This window comes from Oreochromis aureus, linkage group 14 (genome assembly GCF_013358895.1).
Source record: "Oreochromis aureus strain Israel breed Guangdong linkage group 14, ZZ_aureus, whole genome shotgun sequence".
Lineage (NCBI taxonomy): Eukaryota > Metazoa > Chordata > Actinopteri > Cichliformes > Cichlidae > Oreochromis > Oreochromis aureus.
Genome location: NC_052955.1, coordinates 30,598 through 42,533, shown reverse-complemented (window position 1 = coordinate 42,533; position 11,936 = coordinate 30,598).

Genomic DNA, 11,936 nt, shown 5'->3' with positions numbered 1-11,936 from the left:
CGCATCGCCTTATAATCTAGTATATCTCTGACATTACCCACAATATAAATATTTTTAACCATCTTTTTTCTAATATGTTCAATATGAGATTTCCATTTTAATTTATCATCCAATACTACCCCCAAAAAACGGAGTTCAGTAACTCTCTCAATCAAAACTCCATCAATGGACAGAATTACTTCATCCTCTTTTACCCGATTTCCAAAAATCATAAATTTCGTTTTGTCAAGTTCAAAGATAATTTGTTTACATCAAACCATTTTTTAGTCCCTTTTTTTTTTTTTTTTTTTTTTTTGTCCCGTTTGGTTCTTTTGCCATCAGAATTATTGTCTAAAGGCGAAGAGAGATGCCCAACAGATTTACTTTACCAAATGGACCATCCCAGCCTTGCCGTAATGGTCCATCTGATTCACCTTTATTGTTTATTTTATTTTCACTTGCTGAATACGGGACAGACTTGACTGGGGAAGGAAAGGGAGAAAGAAAGAGGAAAGAAAAACAGCGGGGAAGAGGGACGGGGAAAAAGGCAAAAACCAAAACCAACAGAATAAGCAGACAAAAATACATATATCGATCACCTGGATCACCTGTTGAGAAAGAAAGAAGAAAGCAAGCAGAAGAAAACGAGAGTAATAAACATCATCACAATGATCTATGGGAATATGTCAGTAAATACTAAATATTAAACATTATTGTGCAGCACGTAAGATCGACAGCATTATTTTAATCCCTACAGTAGTAGGGACCGTATCAACACCGGGTGGACCGGGACAGGGGCGGGTACGCTGCCGCTGATGCCTTCACGTGCTGTGGGAGCTCAGAGGCCTTCTGGTCTGCGTGGTTTCCCCTTCTGTTCCTCAGACTGAAGCACCATCAGTCCCGTGAAAAGCCACCTCCTGTCTCCTTTTCCTAAACACTTAGAGGAAAACTCCCGAGGTGAAGGAAAGGTGTGTAGGCGAGTGGATTAAGGAGTTAGGAACGTGCAGAGACCGATATTACTGACTGCATTGCACGTTGTACCCCTGTCAAATAAAAAAGAATAGCCTGTGAAAAACATGCCTTCATTACAAAGCCTGCATTTTAAAGGGAAGCAAACATAAAGGGCCAGCGTTGCTGTAGCAGGACCAAAAGTGAAAAAGCTGCTGTGAGGATTTACTAAGTGTCATCGACTGAGAGGCTGTTTGTGACGCTGGCCTCATTTCCCCTGCAGAGCTCTACATCTGGGGACGAGGGTCCCTGAAGGGGTCACGCTCAGGCCTGCAGCGAGCCACTGCTGCTAAGAGTTTCTGCTGGTTTCACCTGTACTCTGTGTGTGTGTGTGTGTGTGTGTGTGTGTGTGTTTTGAACCATTTACAATCAGTTGTGGCTTCTGTGCTAAAGCCTGTACTAATCTTCACTGGTTTATTACTGAACCCCTCTTTAAGGAGGAATGAGCTGGTTCAGCCTTAAAACCCTTTAGCATTCTGCTCAACCAATTGGTAGAGCACATTTTCAGGCCCTATATCTAACTGAGGCTTTCACTGAAATTGACCTACCTTGTTGAGTCTTTTCTACCAATTGGTTTACATCTGTACTGCTAAAAAATCCACCAGAAGGCGCTGTGAATGGAAACTGTTGGCTCTTCTTATCCCTCTCCCAACCAGGAAGTCAGAAACAAAAAAACATCCAACATATTTTAAGTGTTTTTGATGAAACTAAGGTAGGAAGATATAATTTTTTGATATATGACAGTGTTAGAGGACTTACTAAACAGATGTATGTCACTTGACAGCATTAAAAAAGTGAAATTAAATGTTTAATAATTTTTTTAAAAAGTGCTCAACCAAACAGTTGATTTGTCACTTTGTGTGTTTGAGGTCATGGTTTCATATGAAGCCACAAGGGCTGGCACTCTCCACCAATATATTGCCAACAAACCAGATGAGTGGGGCTTTAAATTGTTCTGCCAAGCAAGTTCGTCTGGCATCATCCACGACTTGCTGCTGTATGAAGGGGGGTCTACATTCTTCACTGCTCCCCTCAGTGAAAAGGAACAGAAGCTACCTCTAAGGGGCCAAAATTGTAAAAAAAAACACTATGCAAACCCATAAAAGAACCTCAGCTCTTCACAAGTTTCAGCTTGGTGCAGAACTTGCACACCTCCTTGGGTGTCAGGTGCATTGGTACTGTATGACCAAATTGCACTGGTGGAGCTCCCCTGATGGCAGACAAAGACCTGATGAATAAGGGCCATGGAGCCTGTGATTACAGGTCTGATGAAGGTCTGATTGCAATAAAATGGTTTGACACCAAATATGTCAACCTTCTAAACAATGCCTGTGGGTTCATGCTTCTTTCATCGGTCAAACAGTGGAGCAAAGAGTCCAATGCAAAGATCACCATTCCATGCCCATCACTCATCCCTGTATATAATTAGCATATGGGAGGAATTAAGCTTTCTGATATGATATTACACCTGTATAAGACAAGTTATAAGTTACAAGTTAAGGAAATGGCATATTCTACTGTTCGGATACATCCTTGACTTGCATACCTGGTCTACAACAGGGACTGTGCCCTACTGGATCAGAAACCACGGCTCTCAAAAGGATTCCACCTGGTTGTGTCTGAACCAAGTTAACAAGCCAGCATCTAGAGTTGGACAACCATGATTCAGCTCTCCACCACCACAGAATAAATGCTACACCCTAAGACCCCAACGACCAAAACCACAAGCAGATGTGCTTGATTTGCACTGTTTTTATTTTATTTTTTAAAAAACAAAACTGATTTTGCACAGTAGCATTCAATCAGAAGTGGCCTGAATGTAAGTATTTTGTGCCGTAGCACATTTTTCACATTTGCAGATGAAAAAACTATGCATTTTGTTGTTTGATATTATACTTTCCTTTGATGGAATGAAAACACCAATGTTCACTTGCATGCTACTAGAAATAAACTGTATCCAATGTCCTGGATAGTTTTTGTTATTAATTTAATTATAATTTGGCCCTTTATTTGATTTTTTCAACTGTATTATCTAATGTACTTGTATTTGCATGACATTTCATACTTTTACCATTAAGTGACATCTCAACTGTTTGGTAGAGATCAATATTTTAAAAACTACAGGGTCTATTGAAAAAAACAAATTATTGATTGTGGTTATTACTCACCCAAATCAATAAGAAATGCAAACAAAAAACTTTTCCATTGCTTTTTTCTTGGTGTGGACCTCAAAGGGTTAACGCTGCTGCCGGTGTGTAAAGCTGTGTTAAGGCGGCGCTGATGAGCGGCACGTGCAGTTGATCTGCTTTTACTGTCTCAGAGCTGGACTGGAAGTCAGAAGGTCCCTGAAAGCATTCTCTGTGCCCCACCTTCAGAACTCCACCCATCAGAGGTGACATTGTCAAAGACAACAGAGACAGTACTGAGCGTGTTGAAAGGCTGGGCTTGTATTTCCCAGGATGCCATCTGAGACTTCATTAGCACATTTTCTGTTTTTCCTGTGTCATCAAGCTAACACGCCTTCACCAATCAGCGGATTTGTCACTGACATCAGGTAAGTGACACGTTCATTTAAACTGCATCCATGTGCATCGCTGCCAGCAGTCAGAGCCACTGTGAGTGTGAGTCACGTCTGTCTGAGGAGACACTGAAGGTTCTCCTGCAGCTACAGCTGAATCAGAACCATCAGGCGTTCTGGATGATGGCCTCGCCCTCCTGTAACCTGAGGAAGCAGCTAGAAGCTGTTTCCACAGTAGCCGACCAGGTGAGGGGCTAACAACATTCATTTTTTGTTTGTTGATTTATTGTTGTTTTAATAACAAAGCTTCTTACTGGACGCTTTTTAGTGAATATCCACAGCTCATCACACGCGTGCCATTCAAGAAAACCAAACACTGAACACTAATAACAGTAATGATCATTACAACAACATTACAGTGAGTACATTTATTCTGTCATGGCTGATTTGCAGTGATGGATATGTCAGTCCTGCATATTTGAAGGCCAGATGTTTTCTATCATCATCATTTCTTACATGTTTGGTTTTCTTATCAGCTGCACGCTGCAGCCCTACTGACACGGGACATAAACAGAAGGTAAGCTCAGTTCTTTATTACCTTTAAAAGCATGTTTAATTTCAGATACAAGTATTATTTCTATAAATATCTTGGCCAGCTCCGTCACGGAAAAGAGATTTTGACCTGGATCATAAAGAATAATGAGATATAAATGACCTCATTGCACATCACATCCAGGCTGCACGATATAAATCAAATGACCTCTGTCTGTTTTTCTGTTGTTGCTTATTGTTTATGCAGAGATTCAGAAGTCGGAGAGGAAAGGCCTTTTTCTCCTTACGTTTGACAGCTCACAGAGCTCTGCTGCTCATTCAACACCAAAAGAAAAACCTTCATGTCTGAATTAAGTTACAATTACACATTTTAAAAGACTAACTTGCACAAGTTTGATATTATGATCCCCTGCTGAGACCCCTGCTGTACAGTGACCATAAACTACATATCCCACGATGCAAGCTGACTCTGTGTCCTGTGCAGAGATGGCACCCCACCACTGTGCAGTGTTCCTATAACAGTGTTTAACTACTGTGGTTTTCCTGCAAGCGACCTACTGAAAATGTCCAGAGCAGGAAAACCGATGCAGGAGGAAGGAAGGAGAGGCAGGAAAGTGCATAAATGTTCTCCTGGTTTGTGCTCTGTGTTGTGAGCCGGGCTAGCGCTGGTCGGCACACCTTTGTTATCAATGTGGTTTTAGTAAAAAAAAAAAAAATGTATTTCAAAATTACATTTTTCTAAAATGTCTGACACTTTTTCAGGAATCAGTAAGTTTAGAAATAAAAACACCAGCTGATGCTCCTTCCATCTAAAGCAGGGGTTGGCAACCCTCGCACGCTGCGTGCCAACTAACTGATGGCACGACCAATGCTGGACTGGCCATCGGGCATTTGCTCGGTGGCCCGGTGACTTTTTTTTCCCCTTGTATAAACAATGAAAGGTGGTGGTTTGTCCAGATGCTGGTCTGTGTGTAAAAATAACTCAGTTGTTTGGTGGTGGCTATGGCGGCGCTTCCCCAGATTCAGTAAAATTAGCAAGTGGTGGAGGCCAGCAGGTGGATGAGAGAAAAGGGAGGCAGGAGGAGGAGAGACCCGAGGCGGCCGAGTGTCAGGTGAACTGAATTTCAGGTAAGAAGTTATGACCTGCAGTCTATCTGGGTCAGATATAAACCAAGTTTAGGTGGAGTTTATTTTCCTTGTGCTGACTTTTTACAGTCAGTTACAATAACTCGTACTGCGTGCTAGCTAGCATGACGGTGTTTCTATACAGCTGGGTGGGTGCTGTGATGTTACTGATAGTGAACTTTATTTTATTCATAAGGTTAGTTAGTAGAGTTGCCTGTAAAAAGACGGAATCGTCCCTCATTCAGAGAAAATGTTACGTGTTTCGTATTAAGCTGAAAAGGAACACAGTTTGTCCCGGACTTTAGCCAAAATGAAAAAAAGACACAACGCTGGATTTATTTTGTCGTTACGCTGCAGCTGCCTCTTCTTCTCTCATTCTCCCCCCTCTCTCTCCTGTTGCTACTTCAATCATGAAACGATCAATGATCAGCTGATCGGCTTTTCTCTCGTGTTTGTTTATTTGCGCCAGAAAGAGGAAACCAGCGGATGTCGCGCTAAACAACAGCAGCACGTTTAAGCTTGATCAGCTGTTGTTAGAATTTATTTAATATTAATTTCTAGTATCAGCTGATGTTTGCTGGAGCCACAGCTGTAAAGCTGCTGGTCATGATATCGGTTTGGTTATCTGGTGAGAGGGAAACATGCAGATGAAACCAGGAGATGTCCTTACTGAATCATCAGAGCTGAACAGGTGATGGAGAAACAGGTTTACCTTTTAGGTCACATGAATGAGTTGAAGGAAGTTATGAACTGTTTCTGAGAGACAAATAACACCAGGATCCTTTTCTACGTAGCTGACAGCTGGTAACTGTGCAGGGGCGGGTCTAGCAAAGTGATGCCAGGGGCCAGGTAGGGCATTAACAGGGAAAGGGGGCACAAAGAAATACTTTCTTATTCTCATTTAAAATGTCTGGCTGTTATTAAATAATTATCTGAAGCTTACAACCAAAGTTTTTATCTGACATAAAATGTATAGAAATCATACATATAACATTGAAGTAGCTGGAATCCATAGATGTGTGTGTTCATGGAGCTGCATTGTCACCTGCTGGACATCACTACCTGACAAGTTTAACTGTCTTCAGAACATTGCAGAGGCCTTATTGACAGTATTTGGCTCTACATATCTGTGTGAGCAGATTTTCTCTCACATGAGTGTCCTCAGGTAGCCGTCTGAATGCTGGACACTCGGAGACCAGAGATCACATGTGTATCTCTGTATTAACAAACATGCCATATTGGCCCAGTTTATTTTTCTTATCATTGTTGTGAGGAGACCATAAATAGCATTTGTATTTTCTGTATTTGCTGTAATGGAGTTCTTGTTATGGAACTTTTTTTTGTTTTTGTTTCAAAATAGCTGATAACTATTCGCTGATAGCTGCCAACATCTGTTCTATATAGTGTGTAACTGTTAATATAAAGCGTTATTAAATTTATTGCTAATGCAATCATATGGCACTCTGACTTCTGAGGAAATTTTAAATGGCACTCGCCATCAGAAAGGTTGCCGACCCCTGATCTAAAGCATGAAGCAGTGATAATTATGAGCAGTGCTGTAATAAGCTGGGCTTTATTAAAGCAACAAAACAAAGGACTGATTCCACCTTCATGACTGTACTTTAATGCAATGGTCTCTGTTGCGGCTCCTCCAACCAACAGCTGCGGCAGGCTAAACATGAGGACACTGATGACGCGCAACAAAAAACACATGAGATGCACTTCTGTACTATTTGCTCCTTTTATTCCACATGGTACTGTCCACTATACAAATCAGCACGTGGGATCAAACTATTAAACAAATGCACAGATTTAACAAACAAAATGACTGCAACTCACCAAGAATTGCACCAATTACTATGCCAAACTAAAACATTGGCCTATGGCATAAATTAGTGTATAAACCATACTTCAAGTTACAGTCAGAAATGCATCAAAATGACTCAAGCTGCGCTCAACAGAAGGTTTCCCCTCATGCTCCCCCTACCTTTCTACTCATCAACATCAGGTGCGGTGAACAGGTGAGTGCAACCACATTTATCACCTAACACACCCATGAGTCACGCCCCACACCCGTGCACCAATACAGCGAGTGCATTTAAACCAACCCTCTTAATCAAAAAAAGAACAACTCATATGGCTCCTACAGTCTCTTTACTTGTCTTAATAAATCAGCCTTAAATCGTTTTCAGACTGTGCACAGCGCTGCAGCACGATGCTGACCAGGCACCAACAGAAGATCTCACATCACTCCCTTCACTTGTTGCCTGTACATGGTCAAGCTCGCCAGAACATATCTGACCTGCTGACACCGCATTCCTCTTCCCGAGCTCTGAGGTCATCGTGTCAGAGGCTGCTGGTGGTGATCGGGCCTTTCAGGCTCCACGGCTGCAGACTCCACTGAGTCTTTTAAAAAGCAGCTGAACACACTTTTATTTAGACAAGATTTCAACAAATTTGTTGTTTTTATGTTGTATTTTATTGTTGTACATTGGTATATGTTGTGTTTTCATTCTTTGTATTGTGAAGCACTTTGTTTTTTATCTGTGAAAAGCGCTGTATAAATAAATCTGACTTACTTTAATGCATCATTGATATCATTACAAAGCACCTTCTGGCCTTTCTAAGACATCTTTGAAAAGAGTGTTTGTGTGCAACATTTTCCAACCTGAGCCAGTTAGCGTGAACGTGTGAGAACAAAAATCAACTTGATCAAACCTGCTGTCGGTTCCAAGTCTGCATGCATGCTCCATCACAGCAACCCTGTGCCTCACTCACAGGTCAGTCATGACACATGAATACCCCGTGTGGGGGTTACGTACTTCCATGGGCCGGTTGTTGGTGCAGGGCTCAACGATCTCTGCCTTCACAAACTGCAAAAACACGTCTCGTTCTTCGGACCAGTGTGACAGCCCGACCCCCGCTGACCTCTGGATAAATGTTTGAACCCAGCTACCACGTGGCTTTTTCAGTTTTGTGTGTTTTCCACAAATTGAGCTCTGCAAAATGGACTGACTGTTGGGTCCAATGTGTGATACTGACACAAGTTCATGGTGCCCGCTAATGTGATAACCAAGCAGCTCTGGTCTACGCAGCAAATATACATCAGCATTTTGACACGAAACGTGGAGCCAAGCACTCAAAAAACAAAGCCTGGTCCAAGAAATGTAAATCAGACTGCAATCACAATTGAATGTGTTGGTAACACCTGAATACTGCAGCTTTACTGTGGCTCAAGACACTGTTGTTGTATCAATCACTGACGGTTATCACACAACCATATAATTATGCATCATTTATCGCGCCAGAGTAGGGGTTAAACTGCGCGGTGGTACGCTGGTCGTGGTCCGCCTGACCTGTGTTGTGTATGCACCAACCACACCTGTGCACCTGAGCTGATTACCTGGAGCCTGGTTTTGCTGGAGGTTTCCTGTTAAAGGGGCTTTTCTGTCCCACTGTCACCGAAGTGCTTGCTCATAGGGGACCGTCTGATTCTGTATTATTGTGGGGTCGTTAACATACACTATAAAGTGCTTTGAGGCGACTGTTGCTGTGAATGGTGCTACATAAATAAAAATGAACCCCACTAAAGATGGAGGAAGACATCCGTGTGATGCAAGAGTGATACCACCACGGCGCCAAGAGTACTGAAACACTCGTTTGCTTTCTCTGAGAGACCGCAACTTCTGTGCAAGATATCTGCACCTGGGGTGAGACGGGCATAGAAACCAACAACTTCCCACTACAATGAATCAAGTTTGACCACATTGATTCCAAAGCCTAATAAGGACCTATTAATGATTGAGAATTGGAGACCAATATCGCTTATTAAATAACAATTATAAAGTATTTGCTCTAATTTTAGCTAACAGACTTAAGATGGTTCTTAACTCAGTTATTGTTTTGGTTTTGTCCCCTTGTACAAGACTTCTGGCAGAGATTATGTGTTTTTATCTCAGAAATTTTTTTTAAAGGATTTGCACTGTTTTGGAAATATGTATTATTTGGTCTCCACAAAAACCAAAGACAATTCAACATTGATAACAGATATATGATTAACTTGTTAATCTAAATTCATATTCACAAATCCAAATGTTTATGACCTTGTGAAATATCTTACTTCAATTAAGAACTCTACTAACCCAAAAGCTATAAAAACTATGTATGTGAAAAAATGAAGCTCCTTCAGTCACTTTACTCTTTGGCTTAATCAGCTAAACTTCTCCCCTAGCATATGTATATTGTACGTTCTGAATAATGTTTATTTGTTTGTTTATGGTTTACAATTTCTGTAAGTACAACACCTTTATTGTAGTACCGTTTTAATTCTACTTTGTATTTTACTGATGTTTAAATAAAGATTTGGGAAAAAATTAAAAAATAAAAACCTGGGGTGAGACAGAGGATTTAGTGGCTTCTCGTGATTGGGGAGTTGTGGATCAGACTGCTTGGATCTTCAGCTAAAGGTCCAGCTGCTGCATTTACAGTGAGAGAAGACCATGAGACAGTAAGACAGAGAAATCCAGGACAGGAGAGGAAGGGAACCAGTTATTTTAGAGGTATTAGATACCATGAGCAGTTCTTAAACTGGAAAGCTTACATGTAATGACCTCATTTTAAATCACATATTGAATCTATATATGTTCTGAAGTTATGTTTTCATATTGCAAAACATGCTGCAAAAAAAAAAAAAAACTTGTACACTTGTAAACGCTAAGCTGATGAGCCTGAACATCACATTAGAAGGTTCTTTAACACAACGGGTAGCATGTGAAGCAGAACCCAGGGAGCAGAGACTGAACGGGTCTAATCAGGCAAGTTTGTTCCCACAGAAGGAAACCAAGGGTAAAGACTTGGACTGTAAAATTTTCTTTTTACACTGCACAGCAGCTTATGGTCAGAGTTAGGTTACATAAACCTTTTCACTCTGGATACTGTAGCTCCTGTGAAAACTAAGGCCTCAAATCCGAAGTACCTGACTCTGTGGTATAATTCTCAAACACGTAGCCTAAAGCAGATAACTCGTAAGCTGGAGAGGAAATGGCGTGTCACAAATTTAGAGGATCATCATTTAGCCTGGAGAAATAGTTTGCTGCTTTATAAGAAAGCCCTCCGCAAAGCCAGAACATCTTACTATTCGTCACTGATTGAAGAAAATAAGAACAACCCCAGGTTTCTCTTCAGCACTGTAGCCAGGCTGACAAACAGTCAGAGCTCTACTGAGCCAACCATCCCTTTAACGTTAACTAGTAATGACTTCATGAACTTCTTCACTAATAAAATTTTAATCATTAGAGAAAAAATGACTTATAATCATCCCACAGGTGTAATATTATCTACAGCTACTCTTAGTACCATTGATATTCATTTAGACTCTTTTTCTCCAATTGATCTTTCTGAGTTAACTTCAATAATTACTTCCTCCAAACCATCAACGTGTCTTTTAGACCCCATTCCTACAAAACTGCTCAAAGAAGTCCTGCCATTAATTAATGCTTCGATCTTAAATATGATCAACCTATCTCTAATAATCGGCTATGTACCACAGGCCTTCAAGCTGGCTGTAGTTAAACCTTTGCTTAAAAAGCATCTCTAGACCCAGTTGTCTTAGCTAATTATACAGGGAGTGCAGAATTATTAGGCAAGTTGTATTTTTGAGGAATAATTTTATTATTGAACAACAACCATGTTCTCAATGAACCCAAAAAACTCATTAATATCAAAGCTGAATGTTTGAATCTGTGTGTGCAGGTGACTATTACTGTGCATAATTATTAGGCAACTTAACAAAAAACAAATATATACCCATTTCAATTATTTATTTTACCAGTGAAACCAATATAACATCTCCACATTCACAAATATACATTTCTGACATTCAAAACAAAACCAAAACAAATCAGCGACCAATATAGCCACCTTTCTTTGCAAGGGCACTCAAAAGCCTGCCATCCATGGATTCTGTCAGTGTTTTGATCTGTTCACCATCAACATTGCGTGCAGCAGCAACCACAGCCTCCCAGACACTGTTCAGAGAGGTGTACTGTTTTCCCTCCTTGTAAATCTCACATTTGATGATGGACCACAGGTTCTCAATGGGATTCAGATCAGGTGAACAAGGAGGCCATGTCATTAGTTTTCTTCTTTTATACCCTTTCTTGCCAGCCACGCCGTGGAGTACTTGGGCGCGTGTGATGGAGCATTGTCCTGCATGAAAATCATGTTTTTCTTGAAGGATGCAGACTTCTTCCTGTACCACTGCTTGAAGAAGGTGTCTTCCAGAAACTGGCAGTAGGACTGGGAGTTGAGCTTGACTCCATCCTCAACCCGAAAAGGCCCCACAAGCTCATCTTTGATGATACCAGCCCAAACCAGTACTCCACCTCCACCTTGCTGGCGTCTGAGTGGGACTGGAGCTCTCTGCCCTTTACCAATCCAGCCACGGGCCCATCCATCTGGCCCATCAAGACTCACTCTCATTTCATCAGTCCATAAAACCTTAGAAAAATCAGTCTTGAGATATTTCTTGGCCCAGTCTTGACGTTTCAGCTTGTGTGTCTTGTTCAGTGGTGGTCGTCTTTCAGCCTTTCTTACCTTGGCCATGTCTCTGAGTATTGCACACCTTGTGCTTTTGGGCACTCCAGTGATGTTGCAGCTCTGAAATATGGCCAAACTGGTGGCAAGTGGCATCTTGGCAGCTGCACGCTTGACTTTTCTCAGTTCATGGGCAGTTATTTTGCACCTTGGTTTTCCA